Below are 20807 nucleotides of genomic sequence, written 5' to 3'. Positions count from 1 at the left end.
CAGGATTCATCCCACATCTACTGAAACTCATCTGCAAATTGTATTCATAGAACGGAATAATTCTGAGCGGTAATATGTAGTATGCTTATACATGTAAACAATATTGAAATCAGGACAGCAGAAAGCCTACACATCTTGCGGCGCAGACTGAAAACTCATCTCTTTCAACTCCACTTCGAGCAATAAAATTACTAACAAATTATTACTAACAGAGCACTTATATACTAATAAAGGACTGGCTTATCTAAAGCCAGTTGAGTAGCACTTGAAATGTTTTTGGCTCTATGAAACCTGATGTACTTCTATGATTCTGTTTTCTTCAAGTTTGTATCTTCTTGGTCGAATGCACTTATTGTAAGTTGCTTTGGATAAAAGCGTCAGCTAAATGCAATGTAATGCAGCCCATTCCTGCAATCAAAATGTAACATGCAGTACAATCAAATACAGGTTTTTTACATGCATGATTTTTGTTTTAATTAACCAAAACTATTTAGATTTTTTCCCCCATTAGTGTTATATACAGTAACTCCAAGTATTTGTTTTGGTTTTAAAGTTGTTCATGCCCTTATCATGACATCTGTTCTCCTTTGTAAAGCACCTTTCCTGTGTTTAAGATAAGATGTAATGATTTTCAAAACCCTTTTCACCTCCACTTTAAATGTATATGTTAGTTTTGGCACCAGCAATGTAGGCGGTGACCCCCTTTGTACCGCTGTAGGACTGACGTTGCCAGGAAAATACCCCTCCAAAACACACACACACACACACACACACACACACACACACACACACACACACACACACACACACACACACACACACACACACACACACACACACACACACACACACACACACACACACACACACACACACACACACACACACACACACACACACACACACACACACACACACACACACACACACACACACACACAACTCAACATGACACTTGAGTAGCTATTGCTGCAACTGATTTGCTGCCCGCGCTTCCTGAACTGCTGGCACACACACTGCTAAATTATGCAACATGGCATGGAGGACACATCTCGAAGCTCGACAATTCCTGCCAAACACAAGAAAAGTGTAACGGCAAATGAAACAGTGATCTCATGTCTGATCTCACCAACACTGACTGAGCAGGATATGCACTTCACAACACTGCTTCAAAATGTATCAAGCAGTCTTAACAAACATCTTCAGCATATTGATACTAGTGTTTGAGTAGTGGTTTCAACTTGCCCACCCTTAAATAAAACCAGTTTTGTCTACCACATACGTGTATCTAACATTTTAATTTCAAGACATTCAAAAAGGTCTACTGCCTTCATGTACAAAAGTATTTTATTTCGATGCCAAAATGCTCCCTTGATCATTATGTGATATCCTCATGAAAGGGTTCACCGACGTACATTTATTTTGGCCACAGCAGAAGAGGACTCGTGTTTTTTCTCTGAAGGGCTCCTTTCTGGGTGCTAGTCGAAAATCATACAGAAGAGAAACACCACTCATTGGTCCTGCCCAGTACACCTGAAACACAAAATAACAGGCGAGACACAGCTCTGCTCACAAATTCAGCACTGTAATAATATTATTTACAGCTTAACAATACACACCCAATGGTCATCAAAAGATTCCTGTATAATTGCAGGCCCCAGGGATTGTGCTGCATCCTGTGAAGCTGATCTGTAAAACACCACATGTCTCCTGAGCCTCATTCACAGACAGTTCATCCCATTTCATTTCATTTATTTGTATGTCTTATATTGTGCTGTTGAAGGAGCCTGGGACTTTCATTGCCAGCAACCAGGCTTTAGCTATTGTGCACATGACAATAAAGCCTTTGAATAGTGAATCTTTTGAATTGTGTGCCAATCCATTGTATGGCCAGTGGCCACAGCGAGATATAGAAACCATCTACCAATTTAGTTAAGGGTGGAAATCTTTTGCTACTCACCCCAGCCAAATGTTCCAGCACTACAGACAAGCCGATCGCAAGAGGTGCAAATCCACCAACGTCACGTCTTTTGTCGGTGACTGCCATCACACACAGGACCAACTGCAGGGTGAGCAGGAAGTTCACACCAAAGCCTTGTCATGGGCTAATTCCATTGAGCTGTAACAAGGACAAAAAACACTTCAGTTAGCCATCTACCTATTTTGTTAATTATGATTTGAGGAACATTTTGCCTCGACTTCTGCAACACCTGCACTAAGAAAATAATCAAACGGAAATGGATTAAAGCTTGCAGTTAAAGAGTTGGACCACGCTTTAGTTGGCAACATGATTCAAGTCTTCATGAGAACAAACGACAACAAGTTAATTGCTTCTGCAGAAAATGTTGGCTGAAGGAAATTCACCAATTAGCTCTCAATCTGCGCAGCACCTGTTATTCATTAAGGAGACTGTTACTCAGGAATGCAACTTGCTTTTTTAACACCAAGTCAATCTTTGGTTTCTGGCCTGATGCCATACACAATGGCACTGCCAGCCACTGCTCCCAAAATCTGGACCATCATGTAGAAAAAGGCCCTGAGCGCGGTTTGGTGAGTGACGCGATGGCTGCTTAAAGATCATACTCCCGACATTCGGTGCTAAAAGTTACCAACTACAACCGGAATACATAAAACATTTATTTGACAGTTTGGCTTAACAAGACAAGCTGATAAACTAGAACATCAATTTGGTAATGGAGGATATAGGTTTGGTAGATGTCTGGAGAGAAATAAATCCTTCAAAGAGGGACTATACTTTTTTTTCTAATCCACATTTGGTTTATTCAAGGATTGATTATTTTCTAACCTTTGGTAAAGATCTACACAGGGTGGAGGGCTGCGACATGGGGATCATGCACCTTTCAGATCATTGCCCTATTTATTTAAAATGTAATCTGGAGCAGGATCAAAGAAACACGTTATGGAGATTAAATACATATTTACTGAATAATATGAGGGACTAAATGAAGAAGGATATCACTGAGTACTTGGAACAAAAGGATAATGGTGAAGTTTCCCCTCCAGTACTGTGGGATGCATGTAAAGCTGTGCTTCGAGGGAAGATAATTGGATACAGTGCTCGCTTAAAAAGAGCCAAGCAAAAAGAGTTAGACAAGTTACAAGGAGAATTAAAACAATTGGAACAAAATCATATATATATATATTTCTTTTCTAACCTGTGTATCCTTGTGACTATTATTATTTTGTTGTTTTGTTTCCCATTCTAAAGCGTCCTTGGGTCTCTTGAAAGGCACTATAAAAATAAAAATGATGATGATTATTATTATAAAGACTCAAATGATCAGATAATAAGAGGACTGCTCAAAAAGAAAAATAATGAAATAAATGAGATGTACATTAAAGATGTACAAAAAAAAGTTAATTTTCACAAAACAGAAATACTATGAAGGACGAGGAAAAGCCAGTCAATTATTAGCCTATAGGCTGAATAAACAACAAGCCGAGAATTCAATTAATAAAATAAAAAATCCTATTACTAATTCCATACAGTATAAACTAAAAGAAATACAAAATAGTTTTGAAGGATATTATCGAAAGCTATACTCCCAACCTCAAATTGATGGGGAGAAAATGGAGGATTTCTTTAAGGGGATACATCTGCCTAAACTGACTAGTGAGCAGGGAAGTCAGATGGTAGTTGAAATAACAGAGAAGGAAATGAGCTCAGCTGTAGCACATCTTAAATCAAATAAGGCCCCAGGCCCGGATGGGTTTCCTTCGGAATGGTACAAGGTGATGGAAGATTCATTGGTACCTATGTTGCAGTCTACCTTTAACTGGGTTCTTAAGGAGACCATTATACCCGCCTCCTGGAAAGAGGCAGTAATTTCACTTATTCCAAAAGAGGGAAAGGATAAAACTGAATGCAGTAATTTTAGACTAATTAGCGTGTTGAACCAGGATTATAAAATCTTTACCCATATACTAGCCAAACGAATAGAGGGATTATTACCACCAATTATTAACCTTGATCAGACAGGATTTGTACGAGAAAGACAAACCCAGGACAATGTCAGAAGGACACTATATAATTAACCATATAACTGAAAGTAATTTGGAAGCAGTATTAGTTGGGCTAGATGCAGAAAAAGCATTTGATTGTGTAAATTGGACTTTGCTGTTTAGAGTTTTAAATACATTTGGATTTCACAGTAAAAACTATGGGCTCTATATGATAAACTCAGGTCGAGAATCAAAATTAATGGAGCCGTTTCAAATTCCTTTCCATTGGAATGGGGAACGAGACAGGGCTGCCCAATTAGCCCTCTCTTGTTTGCGGGGAATAGTAATGAAGGGGGTGGAACAAAAGATCTCATTATTTGCTGATGACATATTGGTATATCTATCCAGCCCAGAACAATCTCTGGTACAGTTATTTTCAATTTTAGAATTATATGGATATTTCTATGGAATAAACTGAATGTTTTGAAGACACAAATTACCTTACAAATAAGGTAAGGTACGTTTATTTTTATAGCACATTTCAGACGCAGAGGCAATTCAAAGTGCTTTACATGATTATTAACACATGATAATAGAACAGAGAGGAACACAATAAATAAACATAATGGAATAACAGTTATTTATACAGCATAAAAACAATGCATTAATGAGATATAAAATAGTTTAAAAACGACATTGTAAATACGGTAAGTGTTAAAACAAGTTAAAAGGCTTCTGGGTAAGCAGCTGTAAAAAGTAGTGTTTTTAGCCTCGACTTAAAATAACTCAGCGTTGGTTAAGACCTCAGGTTTTCTGGAAGTTTATTCCATTTGTGGGGAGCATAAAAACTAAAAGCAGCTTCGTAGTACAGCGGTTAAGCCCTCAAATCAAGGGAAATTGTGCACTTTTTGAAAGAAACATGAAACTTCTACCATAGTTAGTTTATATCATGAGGTTTATTTTTAGATGTGGAGGGAAGTCAGATTTGACCTCTGAGGCCCGGGAGAGGTCAGATCGGGGATGGCCACCAATAATATTCAAAACTGACTCACTTTGGAACCGAACACTGTAGAAAAACACTTAAGGTGTCATTTCCCACAAATGTTAGGGTGCCCATTCTGTTGGTGATACATTTGAGACCAATATAATTCAAGAAAATGCATTTATGTTAAAGTCAAGGTAAAAATATATCAAAATATTTATTTTTATGTACCCAAGAACATTCTTCAATTGATTTCTTTGTAGTCTCAGTATTATTTAGTTATAAGTTATTATTTCATGGGGTGTGTGGATATTTGTATGCATTCTCAGCACAGATTTATCAGCAGTTGACCCCCCTAGACCATTTCCACAGACTACCTGCAATACCACCGCGGACCACTGGTTGAAAACCCCATGCTCTAAAGCTTCAGTAGCCTACTTATTCGAGGGGTTGTTGCTAGACAACATGGTGAGAAGTATTCAGAAATGCCACTTCTGACACTTCGGACATTTGTAACAGGTAAAAAGATTGACTATGAACAAACAATATTATTAAAAACAATATTAATATTAATATATGCCTTTGAATGCGAATGTATTGAATTTGACTGTAGCCAGGAAGGAGTTTTCCTTGCTAGCTAGCAAGGAAAACTCCTAGCTAGCTAGCTAGCTAGCTAGCGTGATCAAAATAATTATCCTAGCTTAAGTAGAAGACAGTCTGGAACATTTCTGTTTGAGCTGAGTAGTTTAATGATTGAACAGAGTATTTTCTAGAGATGTCAACTTGGTTATTATGTCAAATTTGGGTAACATTTTACCTGTCATAACAGTAACAAAACACAGTCACGGACATGTCACGAACATGTCATAAACATTATGTCAATGTCATATATATATGACACATATATGTCATATCATTGTCATTAAGTGTCATTTGGTTTAACCTAACCCTACAAAAACCGAATGACACAATGACAACAGTGTTTAATACAATGTTAAATTGTTATCTTTTCAGATTCCCACGTCTTGCTGGAATTTTAACCCTCACCATGTCAAAGCGTCACAGCCTGATGGTCCCTACCCAGCCCTCGTTATCCAAGCAATCCAAGCCACCCCCCAGCACTAACTGGGACATTTGTGTCCTCTGTCAAGTCAAAACAGATGAACCTTTACAGTGTCCTCTCAGAAACAAATATAAACAGTCTTTTGGTAGTGGCTATGTATCCCTCATAGAAGACCTTCTCCGGTTCCATACCCTTCAGCATATGCCAATGGACCTCAACCTGGAGCGATTAGATGATGGAGATGGCATAGAATCCACTTTGAAGAGACACAAGGCAGAGTGGCACAAGAGATGTCGGCTAAAATTCAACAAAAAAGCATATGATGAGCTAAGTCGGGGGAAATTAACTACAGCACAACAACAAAGTACCTCATCTGTACACACGCGATCTGCCCACAGCCATTCACAGTCCACAGAACCTACTTGCTTCTTTTGCAATGAGTCTGCTGCAGGTTCCTCAGGTTTGCATAATGCATCAACCTACAACATTGACAGAAATGTGAGGAAGTGTGCCCTTGAGCTTGAGGACACTGCTCTGTTGGCCAAGCTCGCAGAGGGTGACATGATTGCCATTGAGGCCAAGTACCATCATCGCTGTCTGTCTTCATTGTACAACAAAGCCAGGCAGGCTGCATCTAAACACAATGATGGAGATGATACTTGTCTACATGGCATAGCCTTTGCATAGCCATGCTCTAAAGCTTCAGTAGCCTACTTATTCGAGGGGTTGTTGCTAGACAACATGGTGAGAAGTATTCAGAAATGCCACTTCTGACACTTCGGACATTTGTAACAGGTAAAAAGATTGACTATGAACAAACAATATTATTAAAAACAATATTAATATTAATATATGCCTTTGAATGCGAATGTATTGAATTTGACTGTAGCCAGGAAGGAGTTTTCCTTGCTAGCTAGCAAGGAAAACTCCTAGCTAGCTAGCTAGCTAGCTAGCGTGATCAAAATAATTATCCTAGCTTAAGTAGAAGACAGTCTGGAACATTTCTGTTTGAGCTGAGTAGTTTAATGATTGAACAGAGTATTTTCTAGAGATGTCAACTTGGTTATTATGTCAAATTTGGGTAACATTTTACCTGTCATAACAGTAACAAAACACAGTCACGGACATGTCACGAACATGTCATAAACATTATGTCAATGTCATATATATATGACACATATATGTCATATCATTGTCATTAAGTGTCATTTGGTTTAACCTAACCCTACAAAAACCGAATGACACAATGACAACAGTGTTTAATACAATGTTAAATTGTTATCTTTTCAGATTCCCACGTCTTGCTGGAATTTTAACCCTCACCATGTCAAAGCGTCACAGCCTGATGGTCCCTACCCAGCCCTCGTTATCCAAGCAATCCAAGCCACCCCCCAGCACTAACTGGGACATTTGTGTCCTCTGTCAAGTCAAAACAGATGAACCTTTACAGTGTCCTCTCAGAAACAAATATAAACAGTCTTTTGGTAGTGGCTATGTATCCCTCATAGAAGACCTTCTCCGGTTCCATACCCTTCAGCATATGCCAATGGACCTCAACCTGGAGCGATTAGATGATGGAGATGGCATAGAATCCACTTTGAAGAGACACAAGGCAGAGTGGCACAAGAGATGTCGGCTAAAATTCAACAAAAAAGCATATGATGAGCTAAGTCGGGGGAAATTAACTACAGCACAACAACAAAGTACCTCATCTGTACACACGCGATCTGCCCACAGCCATTCACAGTCCACAGAACCTACTTGCTTCTTTTGCAATGAGTCTGCTGCAGGTTCCTCAGGTTTGCATAATGCATCAACCTACAACATTGACAGAAATGTGAGGAAGTGTGCCCTTGAGCTTGAGGACACTGCTCTGTTGGCCAAGCTCGCAGAGGGTGACATGATTGCCATTGAGGCCAAGTACCATCATCGCTGTCTGTCTTCATTGTACAACAAAGCCAGGCAGGCTGCATCTAAACACAATGATGGAGATGATACTTGTCTACATGGCATAGCCTTTGCATAGCCATGCTCTAAAGCTTCAGTAGCCTACTTATTCGAGGGGTTGTTGCTAGACAACATGGTGAGAAGTATTCAGAAATGCCACTTCTGACACTTCGGACATTTGTAACAGGTAAAAAGATTGACTATGAACAAACAATATTATTAAAAACAATATTAATATTAATATATGCCTTTGAATGCGAATGTATTGAATTTGACTGTAGCCAGGAAGGAGTTTTCCTTGCTAGCTAGCAAGGAAAACTCCTAGCTAGCTAGCTAGCTAGCTAGCGTGATCAAAATAATTATCCTAGCTTAAGTAGAAGACAGTCTGGAACATTTCTGTTTGAGCTGAGTAGTTTAATGATTGAACAGAGTATTTTCTAGAGATGTCAACTTGGTTATTATGTCAAATTTGGGTAACATTTTACCTGTCATAACAGTAACAAAACACAGTCACGGACATGTCACGAACATGTCATAAACATTATGTCAATGTCATATATATATGACACATATATGTCATATCATTGTCATTAAGTGTCATTTGGTTTAACCTAACCCTACAAAAACCGAATGACACAATGACAACAGTGTTTAATACAATGTTAAATTGTTATCTTTTCAGATTCCCACGTCTTGCTGGAATTTTAACCCTCACCATGTCAAAGCGTCACAGCCTGATGGTCCCTACCCAGCCCTCGTTATCCAAGCAATCCAAGCCACCCCCCAGCACTAACTGGGACATTTGTGTCCTCTGTCAAGTCAAAACAGATGAACCTTTACAGTGTCCTCTCAGAAACAAATATAAACAGTCTTTTGGTAGTGGCTATGTATCCCTCACAGAAGACCTTCTCCGGTTCCATACCCTTCAGCATATGCCAATGGACCTCAACCTGGAGCGATTAGATGATGGAGATGGCATAGAATCCACTTTGAAGAGACACAAGGCAGAGTGGCACAAGAGATGTCGGCTAAAATTCAACAAAAAAGCATATGATGAGCTAAGTCGGGGGAAATTAACTACAGCACAACAACAAAGTACCTCATCTGTACACACGCGATCTGCCCACAGCCATTCACAGTCCACAGAACCTACTTGCTTCTTTTGCAATGAGTCTGCTGCAGGTTCCTCAGGTTTGCATAATGCATCAACCTACAACATTGACAGAAATGTGAGGAAGTGTGCCCTTGAGCTTGAGGACACTGCTCTGTTGGCCAAGCTCGCAGAGGGTGACATGATTGCCATTGAGGCCAAGTACCATCATCGCTGTCTGTCTTCATTGTACAACAAAGCCAGGCAGGCTGCATCTAAACACAATGATGGAGATGATACTTGTCTACATGGCATAGCCTTTGCACAGTTAGTGGCATATCTGGAAGACAAGAACAGTGATGAGAACACTTCCCCTGTCTTGAAATTGACTGACATCGCTCAGTTGTACAAGACCAGGCTGGAACAACTTGTGTGGGCTGTGCCACCATCTCTCTTGGCTCTTGTCAACATGGTACTTCATGGTACAAACATTAAGCATCAGACCACCACAAAACCTGCCCTAACAATCTCCCAATTGATGGTCTTTAACAGTAAGAAGCAGGCACGGAACATGGATTCACCAAGCTCAGCACGTACAAGGCACACCCGAGAAACTCCACTCCCTCTATATCTGTCCCTCAAGATCCATGCAGTTACACAAAGTAGGGGGTTAGTTGACACACTGTTCAACCTGGGATTGTGTGTTTCCTATGACAGGCTGCTGCAAGTCACATCAAACATTGCCAATGGTGTCTGCCAGCAATTTAGGATGGAAGATGTTGTGTGCCCACCAAAGTTGCGTAATGGACTGTTCACAACAGGAGCTGTGGACAATATAGACCATAACCCAAGTTCTGCAACAGCCAAAGATTCCTTCCACGGCACTGGAATCTCACTAATGCAGCATCCATCACACACACAAAGCGGAACTGATCGTGGTGTACTAGTGATTAGTCAAGATGACTCTTCCACCAAGTCAGTGAAACCTCTGCCAACATCATACACAGTCGTGCCACCAGCTTCCCTCCACAAAAAGGAATTTAGTGTGCCACCTGTACAAGGTCCTGTGAGACCCTCCACCCTCCTAGTTTCTACAGCCGCCACAGAGGATGAATATGCATGGCTCAGAAAAGTCAAGACAGCTGTTGAAACGTCAGCCATTGATGGCATGATATCGTGGTATGCCTACCAAGCCTGTGTTCACCATGCCGTCATCCCTCCTGCAGCAATCAATGCATTATTACCTCTCTTTCTTGACAATGCACATTCAGTAGCAATGATTCGGCACTCTATGGAAATCGTAAAAAGAGCAATTCAACATGTGAACCCTGGTCAGATTCCTGTCATTGCTGCTGACCAACCACTGTATGCTCTCGCTAAACAAGTACAGTGGACCTGGCCAGACACTTATGGAGAAGATCACTTTGTGATCATGTTTGGTGGTCTACACATCGAAATGGCTATGTTGAAGTTGCTGGGAGACTGGCTAGAAGACAGTGGCTGGACCAATGCTCTGGTCCAGGCTGATATTGCAAGTTCTGGAACAGCAAATTCCTTCATACATGCCAAACATGTCACCAAGACCCGCCATGCACACCAGGTCACAGCTGCAAGCCTCTATACACTACTGCAACGAGCATACAATGAAAATTGCATATCTGATGATACAGATGCCATGCCACCTGACAGTCTATCTTTTGAGGAGTGGTGCATACAACAAGCAAAGGCTAGTGTTCACTTTGACTACTGGCATAAGACCCTGTCATTGCAGCTTCTCGTTTTGCGGTACATGAGGTCCATTCGTGAAGGCAACTTCCAGCTGTACGTGGAATCCCTAACACAGATCATGCCCTGGATGTTCGCCCTGGATCACACACACTACAGCAGATGGCTTCCCGTACACATCCGTGATATGATGACTCTTGCGGACAGACACCCAGATGTCCTGGCAGAATTCAAGTCTGGACATTTCGTGGTGCACAAAACCAGCAACCAGTTCTCTGCCATGGCACTTGACCAGTGCCATGAACAGAACAATGCCATGGTCAAAGGTTCTGGTGGGGCTATCGGACTGAATGGCAATCCAGAAGCACTCAGACGCTGGCTGGTAGCAGGACCAGAAATCGCCAGGATCACTAAAGAGTTTGAAGAACAGGCAACACACCAACAGCATGGACCCAGTGACTCTAGACACCATGACCAGCAACCTGGAGTGCAAGCCACATTCCTGAAGGAGGTTAAGGCACTTGTCACGGTGCTGGAAGAGATGGGGAATCCATTTCTAGAACACAGCCAAGATCTTTTAGTCATTGACACAAGAGACATCGTTGATACCCAAGTTGCTGATACTGTAAGAAGGATTTATACCATTGGTGAGGAGCAGTACACCGAGTTTGTGACCCAAAGGCTGGAAAGGTGTACAACACCTATCACACACCCTCTTCCAAAAAAAAAGTTGCCACTATTCAGCAGACCACCTGTGAAGGTCAAATCAAAAGAGAAAGCACAACTCGCTGCACTGAAGAGTGACTGTGGTCTTTTTTCAAGGCTGTACATCTCATGTCAAACACGAGATGGAGACATCAACCACTTCTTTTCCCACGAAAACCAGGCAGCACCTCCAGCTCTGTCAAGTGGAGGAAAACTTCGGTTCGGGGTTAAAGCAGATCTGCTTCGCTGCCTGGAGTCAAATCTGCTTGAAATCAAGAGTGTTCCTAAGACTTATGCAGTCATTCTAGATGGTGCAGCTGTGGTTCAAATGCTGAATCCAAAGTTATCAAGAACATTTCAAGAGTATGGAGAAACAGTGTTCATACCATACATCTCTGCTCAACTAGAGGTAAGCATCCGTGTTGACCTTGTCTGGGATGTATACCTATCTGCCAGCCTGAAAGCTTCAACAAGACAGAAGAGGGGAAATGGCAAGAGGAAAAGGGTGGCTCCCCTTACTGTGATGCCCAAGAACTGGAAAGACTTCCTTCGATGTGATGAAAACAAAACAGAGTTATTTTCCTTCCTGGCCCGAGAAGCCGTAAGTCTGCCAGTAGCACAGGGCAAGGAACTGTATGCAACAGATGGAACTGGAGTCCTCTGCTCTCCTGCCGATTCATGTGTGACCTGCCTTGCCCCATGTTCACAAGAAGAGGCAGACACCCGGCTACTTCTGCATGTGGCAGACGCTGTGCATAAAGGTTGTAAGAAGGTGACCATACGTACCGTTGATACAGATGTGGTGGTGTTGGCAGTGGCTTGTTTTAGCAAAATAGCTCCCGATGAACTGTGGGTTTCCTTTGGTGTTGGGTCGAGTTTCCGGTTTATCGCTATTCATGAAATGGTTGCCACAATGACTCCTATCCAATGCCTGACTCTCCCTGTCTTTCACGCTTTCACTGGATGTGACACCGTGTCTGCATTCGCTGGCCGTGGAAAGAAGATTGCCTGGGAGAGATGGAAGTCTTTCCCAGAGGTCAGTGATGCTTTCCAGGAACTCCTGTGCATGCCAAGTGAGGTCAGTGAAGATTCCATGTTACTGCTGGAAAGATTTGTGGTGCTCATGTATGACCGAACGAGTGAGTGCATGGAAGTGAATGATGCCAGGAAACAGCTTTTCTCCCAGAAGTCCAGGAGTTTAGAAAACATCCCTCCAACCCAGGCTGCCCTCAAACAGCACATCAAGCGTACTTGCTTTCAGGCTAACGTTTGGAACCAGTCACTGGTCCTGGACCCAGAGATGCCAGAGCCATCTGATTGGGGCTGGACAAAAGAAACCACTGGGTGGCAGCCACTCTGGACAACTCTCCCTGAAGCATCAAAGTCTTGCCATGAGCTGATCCGCTGTAACTGTCAGAAAGGGTGCACTGGACGGTGCTCATGTGTCAAAGCTGCACTTAAGTGTACAGATCTCTGCTTTTGTTCTGGGGACTGTTAAGATTTTTGATCACTACCAATATGTGATCCTGACATGAAAGGACTGTGGTGTTGTTAACCACTTCTCCGTCCCTTGATGATGATTAAAAAGTTAAATAATAAATCAGTTAAAAAATTACTTATTATTTCAATGACTGTTGTTATTGGCATTGTTATTATTGTTATTGACATCATTATTAACCTTATCATTACTGTTATTATTTTGAAAATAAACTACCTTTTTGCATCGTTCACCACCCTATGTTTGCATTATTTGACCTCCACATTGATCTAAATGCATTTTCTTGAATTCTATTGGTCTCAAAGGTATCACCAACAGAATGGGCACCCTAAAATGTGTGGGAAATGACACCTTAAGTGTTTTTCTACAGTGTTTGGTTCCAAAGTGAGGCATTTTTGAGTATTATTGGCGGCCATCTTGGATTTGACCTCTCCCGGGCCTCAGAGGTCAAATCTGACTTCCCTCCACATCTGAAAATAAACCTCATGGTATAAACTAACTATGGTAGAAGTTTCATGTTTCTTTCAAAAAGTGCACAATTTCATGGTTATCCGCTCTACTATCGGCGTGTTTGGTTCTGAGCCGGGGAACAATGAGTAAGCCCGCCCCCAATTATCTCAGAGCTCTGGGGGGCTCGTAACAGGGCAACATGTCAGACATATATTGGGGTCCCAAACCATTTAATGCTTTATAGGTTAACAATATAATTTTAAAATCGATTCTGTAAGCTACTGGTAGCCAGTGCAGAGACCCGAGTATTGGGGTGATGTGTTCTCCTCTTTTTGTTTTGGCCAGGACTCTGGCAGCGGCGTTCTGGATTAGTTTTAGTTTTCTAACCGATTTTTTACAGACACCTGTAAATACACTATTACAGTAATCAAGCCGTGAACTCGTTTTTCAAGGTCTTGTTGAGACATGAATGTTCTAAGTCTGGCTATGTTTTTCAGGTGATAGTATGCCGATTTAGTAATTGTGTTGATGTGGGATTTGAGATTGAGGTCGGGGTCCAGAACTACGTCTAGATTTCTCACCTTTTCCGATGTATTTAGCAGTAGGGCTAAGTATAAGCATTGAATCGGTCAAAATGGTTATATTGCCGAGACTGCTGTATCTCTTCCAGTCCCTTCCACTAGAACTATCTGACCAACCATTTCAGGAATGGGATAAACATATCTCAAGGTACATTTGGCAGGGACGAAGGCCAAGATTTAAATATCAGAGTTTACAATTGGCTAAAAACAAGGGTGGTGTCGCACTCCCATGTTTAAAGGATTACTATATTGCGGCTCAATTGAGACCATTAATATGCTGGTGCAATCCAAAGTACTTTGCTAGATGGAAGGAGATTGAGAGTGCCATATCAGAAGAATGTCCAATTCAAGCTGCAATTGGGGATAAGGTCTTGATGAATAAACTAAACGAACTGAGAAACCCATGGATCTGTCTGTCGCTCAAGGTGTGGAACAGACTGGTAACTCAAAATCACTTGAGGGAGGCTGTAAAGGGTTTAAGATGGTGTGTGTGTATGATCTAGAATTTCTACCTGGAAGATGGGACGCAAGATTTAACTGTTGGTCTTCAAAAGGCCTGACAGCCTACTGCACATTTCTTCACAAGGGGTCCATGAACAGCTTTCAGAATCTGAAGGGGCAGTTTGACTTGAAACGTGATGATTTTTACAGGTTCCTTCAAGTTCGTCATTACATCGATCAAATACAGAGGGAGAGTACACAAGTGCACTGGGATAACACTTTGTTAAAAGTTTTTAAAGATGCCTATCTTGAGGGCTCAAACAAGAAAGTTGTCTAAAAAATCTATAGGAGTTTACAACAAAACAAAAGATAACTCGCTGTATTTAAAACAAAAATGGGAAAGGGAAGGAAATGGCGAGAGTTTTGTTGGAAGAACCTCATACGGTTTTTCATTACTCCAGCCCAGAAGAGACATTTCACTAATTCCTCTACATGCTGGCGACAGTGTGGATGCCTTATGGCCAACCATTTCCATATATTCTGGTCTTGCACATCATTGAATCCTTTCTGGCAGCAGGTTCATGGAGTTTTACAAAAGGTTTTTCAGGTAGACATGCCATTTAAATTTGAATCGTTATATTTGGGTGCTTTACCACCAGAAATGTTTTCCTCTAAAGATAGATATCTGTTTCGAATCCTGAGTGCTGCTTGCAAGAAGGCCAACACCAGAATGTGGTTAAAACCAGGAAAACCTACTTTGGATGAGTGGATTGACATTGTGTATGATATTTTTAAGATGGAAATAATAACCCTTGCTTTGAGACTGCAACAGGGAATCTTTTTGTCAAGATGGGAAAAATGGATAATATATGTTACACCAATACGACCATCATTTGTCTAGAAGGGACCTTTATATATTTTTGTTTTTAATATTTTTATTTCTATCCCCCACTTGTTTGAATAAGTTGCAGGCACACCCCATAACCCTGTTCGTGTTTATGTTCTTTCTATGTTATAGCATGTTTGAAGGTCAGTATTGTCAACAAATATGTACATTTGATTTGTGATTTTTACTGTTAACTACAGAAGGCTTACAGAGAATATTGTATTATCTATGACTGTAAACATGTGAAAAGCTGAATAAAAAGAGAATTTAAAAACAAAAAAAAGGCCCTGAGCATACTTATCTGGCAGCAGGCCAGGAGGCCGAGGGTGATGGCAGGATTCAGGTGGGCAATGCTGATGTGACCGATACACTGGGCCAATGTTGCACGGCCAAGCCAAAGGCTAACACAACCTTTATCTCCTGGTCAGGGTAAGAATTATTTCGGTCCCCTATTGCAGCTGAGAGGCCGATGAAGATAAAGATGATCATTCCCAGAGACTCAGCCAGAACTGCCCTCCAAAGTGCCCCTGTTTTAATTTCTGCCATGGCTCAGAGAACCGTCCACTTCATGCTAACAGACATATTCCGGGCAGTTATAAGTGATACACCTTTGCTGTGGCTGATATTTGCTTCAAACAGAAACCCAATTGAAAACACAAAAGTGGGTTGCTTTGGATAACATCAGGCCTGATGAGGTGTTTATTTCAACCAATGAGAATGAACTTCTCTTCAGTACAAGTGAAACAGAGTGCTGCTTTTACTGTTAATCACAACTCATTAAATATACTTCAAACTGTTATGTCTTTATGAGAGAAGAACCAAGTGAATTAGAAATGTTATATGTAGATAATTGATCAGATAAAAAATAGCAAGGTTTGTGCACATTTAAGTGCAACATTTCTCACGCAGCAATCAGCAATTTGCAAGCATAATTCAATCAATGCTTCGTCTTTAATCTGCAATTTAAATTATGATTGCTGTAACATTAAATCAAAAAAGGGTATCCAGAGCTTTAAAAAGGTATCTTTTAAGGTTATTTGGCTTATTTCCAGGCAAATGTGGAATCCAAGCTGTGAACAGCATCCAGATGTGTGAAGGACACTCCCTGCCCATTACTTGTGGCAGGTCTTTGTCAAAGGTTTCCCTATCTTTCCATCTTCTTCTATTCTGAGCATGTGTCATGCAGGGAAGGCTGCATTGAAGCCAACATCACTCATATGCCGCTGTGAAGGAAATGGGATCTTTTGAATTCTCAGCAAGGAAACCAGTTTCCCATTCTGCCTCTCAGTGTGTCTGTGTGAACAGACTGATGGGTTAAAGGGTCACACTGCTTCTTGTCTTCTTGTCAGAAGATATATAGAGAAACCTGTCAAAGCATTACCTTTGACTGTGGCAACAACGGTCCACCCAAAAGGAAGACCATTCTTCTTTGTAAAAGACATTTCTAGCAATTCTAATATATATACGTATCTTGCTTTTTCAAATTCAGTTATTTCTTTAACTTCTCAAAATGAACAGTCATTTCTATCTGTCTGAGGTCAGCTGGAGACCTTTTGAAACATTCAAAACCATTTTTACGGATATGTTGCTATGTGACTATCATTTGCAGTCAAGACAAATGAGATGAGACATGATAACATGATTGAGAGGGTGAAGGACGTAATACTTCCGAAGGGCAGCCTCGAAGAGCTGTGGAGCAAATTAGTGCACATCATAAAGTACATATGATAGGAGAGTGGAGAGATAATCGTGAAGAACTGACAGGAAGGACAAAGTTTATGCTTTTATAACCTTATGAGTAGGAGCAGCTCTATGGGCCTGACAACTCTTGTCAAACAATATTTAATTTGATGAAAAATCTTTTTGGACTTGGCATGTACAGACTTATACTGTGCTGCAGCATTTCTTAAGCCCCTACATCCATCTCCAGACGCCAAACATCTGCACATATCCTACATTCATATGAAGTATAGTCAATATGAGTGGACTAACTGAAACAGAGCTATATTATAATTAAAATACACAGCAGTATTTGGTCATTCATCAGCAACAGCCTTAGAAACACATTATTTGTGTTATGCAATGGGGGAATAAGTAAAAAATGTAGCTAGTGGAATAAATATAAATCACAATCTAAATATAAAAAATATCTTTAAATGCTGCAGTTCAATGGGTTTACCTCTTTTCCAAATTATATTCGAGAACATTTAGCCAATTGATTAAATAAAATTAGCTAAATACATGAAAGCTATTGACATAAGCGGATAGGTCTTTGTGTTAAGAGCTAAGATGTAATACAACATAATCACATGCAGATAACATTCACTTTTGATCTGGATGTTTTTTCATTACAGTGCTTTTTTTGGTATATATCAGTTTGAAAGTGCCTCAAATAAAAATATAAACAGTTGCTGAAAAAGATGTGTTATGATATGATCAAGCAAATATCATTTATTTCCACCCAGTTGATTTGTCAGAGAGAAGGAGGCTTTCTCTTGATGTGGACAGCCTTAGCCTTCCAAAGGAATCCCGTGTCAGTGGGAAAACCTCTTCACTTGCACGCTTCATTCACCCATGACTTTCACATCCCTGGCTTTCAGATGTAAATAAGATTAACATATGAACCACCCCCCCAAAATCTAGTCTTTCAGAGGAATATATCACATCAACATGCAGGGTTTTCTGAAGAACCCCTGAGAGGATTCATCAATGTGGTCTGTCATGAGAGTTGAACCTCACTTAAGATTATAAGAGACACACAGAACATGTAATCATGCAGAAGTAGAAGCAAGTCAAGTATATCATCAATATGTATGCTGGTCTGTTAAGCAAGGGAAATGTAACTTACAACCTAAATAGTTTCCCTCCTATAGTTGATAGAAATAAGTGAAGAAAAAAAAAATCATAATTAATGAACAGCAAGTGTTGAAACAAAAACCCATTTGAGATTGTCTAAAAGATGATAACAAGTTTCTTATGTGCAGTGGGTCCAATTTGGATTTGTCTGTTAATCTCCAGCAGTTTATCTAGACTGCAGGATCAAAGCTTCAGTTGAGTCTTACGTTCAGTTTTCCTCTCAGCAGGTTGGGATACAAATCTTTCTAAGCCTTTGAGGATATCCTTAAATCACATTTTATTCCCCCACCACCACCACGGATAATTTATGACCTTGTGTTGCAGTCCAGCTAAAAATGTAGCCAGGTTCAACATTTCTTTGGAGAGAGGTTGGCTCAGTGAAATCCCCTGCATGCGATGTTGGGCAGACGGTTGCACCAACCTGGCAACCTGTTATTGGATCTGTTGAAAACATGAGCAAGAGGAGCTAGCTATCAATCAACAGCAACAAGTGGACGGTAAGAAAACACTTTGATATTGGAACGAAAGCTGAGTGTGGCCAAAATGTGGGCCAATATTTCCCACTGAGGATTCATAATGTTTTGATGGCTTAGAGTCAACCGTATTTTCTGTGTCAACTTAATATCACCACGAGGAGAATGTCAGTTTATTTATTTATTTAATCGTTGTTTTAAGTAATGACCACTTAAAACATTCAAATGTATCAAGCGTAACAGTGCCAGATTTAGCTCTGAGCTAAATTCCATCCGCAGTCCCTCACATAAAACATTTAAGGAGTTTACATTTTACAAACATAGCAAAAACAAAATACATGATATGCCAAAAGTGCAAAAGAGCAAGAGCAGCATACACAAGTATTTATGTCATGGTAATACAATATAGCAGCAACGACATATAAAGTGCAAGAGAAGATTAAAGTGCTACCTAAAGTGCAAGAGGAGATACCCCTGTGTTAAAGTGCATTTAGCTGTGATTGCACGTCTGTTGGTTTCTCATCCATTCTTTGAGTTGACCTTTGAAGCTATTGAGAGTGGGACAATCCTGTATCTCAGTTGGGAAGCTATTCCAGAGTGAGCTGCCTTTAATGGAGAGTACATTTTTGTCCAAAAGTGGTCCGTCTACGGTGGACCTCACAGTCTCCTCTGGTTTCTGACCTAGTGCAACGTCCAGTGTGTTTTCTGTGGATGAATTCCCCTAAGGGTGGGGGGAGCCAGTCCATGTAAATACACATACTTTTAAAAGACTTAAAATTGTCAAAACTCAAGAAATTATGTTTTTCAAGGATGGTACAGTGGTGGTATGAATATGGCTTTCTGTCAGACACCTGGATAGCTCTCTTGTACAGCTGTTCTATTGGTTTCTGGTTTGTGGCACAAGCAAACGACCAGTTTGTAAAACAGTATTCAATGTGGGATAGAAGCAAACAGTGGAGGTATGACTTTGCAGCATTGACAGTTAAGAAGGGTCTAATTTGTTTAACATTTTGCAAGTTGAATTTAACGGTATTGGATACTTTCTTGATATGTTTCTTAAAAGTCAAGTTCGAGTCCAGTATGACTCCAAGATACTTGAAGTGGGAGAGTTCTATTTCTGCTCCGTTTAAAAACACGTTGGATCCTTCGATTTTGACTGGTCGTTTACTGAACATCATGCATACTGTTTTTTTTATATTTAACTGTAAGCAAATGTTGGTCAGCCAGTGTTGAACCTTGTCCAAAGCATTAGAGAGACAAGATGAGATCATTTAAATGCAGTTAAATGCATGCTGATAAGTCCATGATCCTATTAATAACAGGTGTTTACAAATACAATTCACGCACACACACACACACACACACACACACACACACACACACACACACACACACACACACACACACACACACACACACACACACACACACACACACACACACACACACACACACACACACACACACACACACACAGCATTAATATCTCTGTTTAAGTTCTATATCTTTCACATGTATTTAAAAAACAATCAATCTTTTTAAGTGTGGTTCAGCTTTTGTTTGTCTGATTTGCCTTTGAGAAAGTCTTTACTTTCACTTCTTCTCTGATTAGCATGCTTTATTAGCATTCCCCAAACAAATTGTACAATTGTCGTGGCAGTCATTGAGAAATACAGAAGCTGAAACATGTTTGAAAAGGAATGATAAATAAGATCATTTGGCTTAAGTTCTTCTGGAATGCAGACTCCGGACACAAATTTATTTTCAGTTAAATCCAAGACTGGATTACCAACGGTCCGCACCATCATCAGGGGCCTCACACCCCTAGGGGTCCTAAACCCTTAGAGGTCTGCAGGAAGAGGCCCAACAGCAAAGTGTTTGCCCTGGGGGCCCCTGAAAGGTTAATCTGGCCATGGATGAATCTGTTTTCATCTGGAAAAAATATGGAAAACACACTAATATGTATCTCAATCCCAATATACTGCACTCTAACAGATCTGGTGAATATAACTTTATAATGTAATGGAATATTTTCCCTTTTAAACAAGATAATGATTATCCAATATAATGTTTTGTTTTTTCATGTTTCATAATTTTAACGGCTTTGCAGGCCTGACTGGTTAGAGCTGATTGCTAAGAGGAGGAAA

At 40.5% G+C, this 20807-nt stretch overlaps 1 pseudogene across 1 annotated transcript; it reads right to left on the bottom strand.

The window, feature by feature from the left end:
* Positions 1-1491: 1491 nt before the first annotated feature.
* On the bottom strand, positions 1492-15877 carry LOC307017882 (aquaporin-1-like; annotated as a pseudogene). The gene is made up of 4 exons: positions 15607-15877; positions 2433-2536; positions 1961-2119; positions 1492-1689 (listed from the first exon to the last, which is right to left on the bottom strand). The product of its transcript is annotated as an aquaporin-1-like (transcript).
* Between the last annotated feature and the right edge of the window lie 4930 nt (positions 15878-20807).

Source organism: Notothenia rossii, assembly GCF_949606895.1.
Source record: "Notothenia rossii genome assembly, chromosome: 9".
Classification (NCBI taxonomy): domain Eukaryota; kingdom Metazoa; phylum Chordata; class Actinopteri; order Perciformes; family Nototheniidae; genus Notothenia; species Notothenia rossii.
The sequence above is the reverse complement of the archived record's forward strand: the minus strand, read 5'-3'. Positions and strand labels throughout refer to the sequence as shown.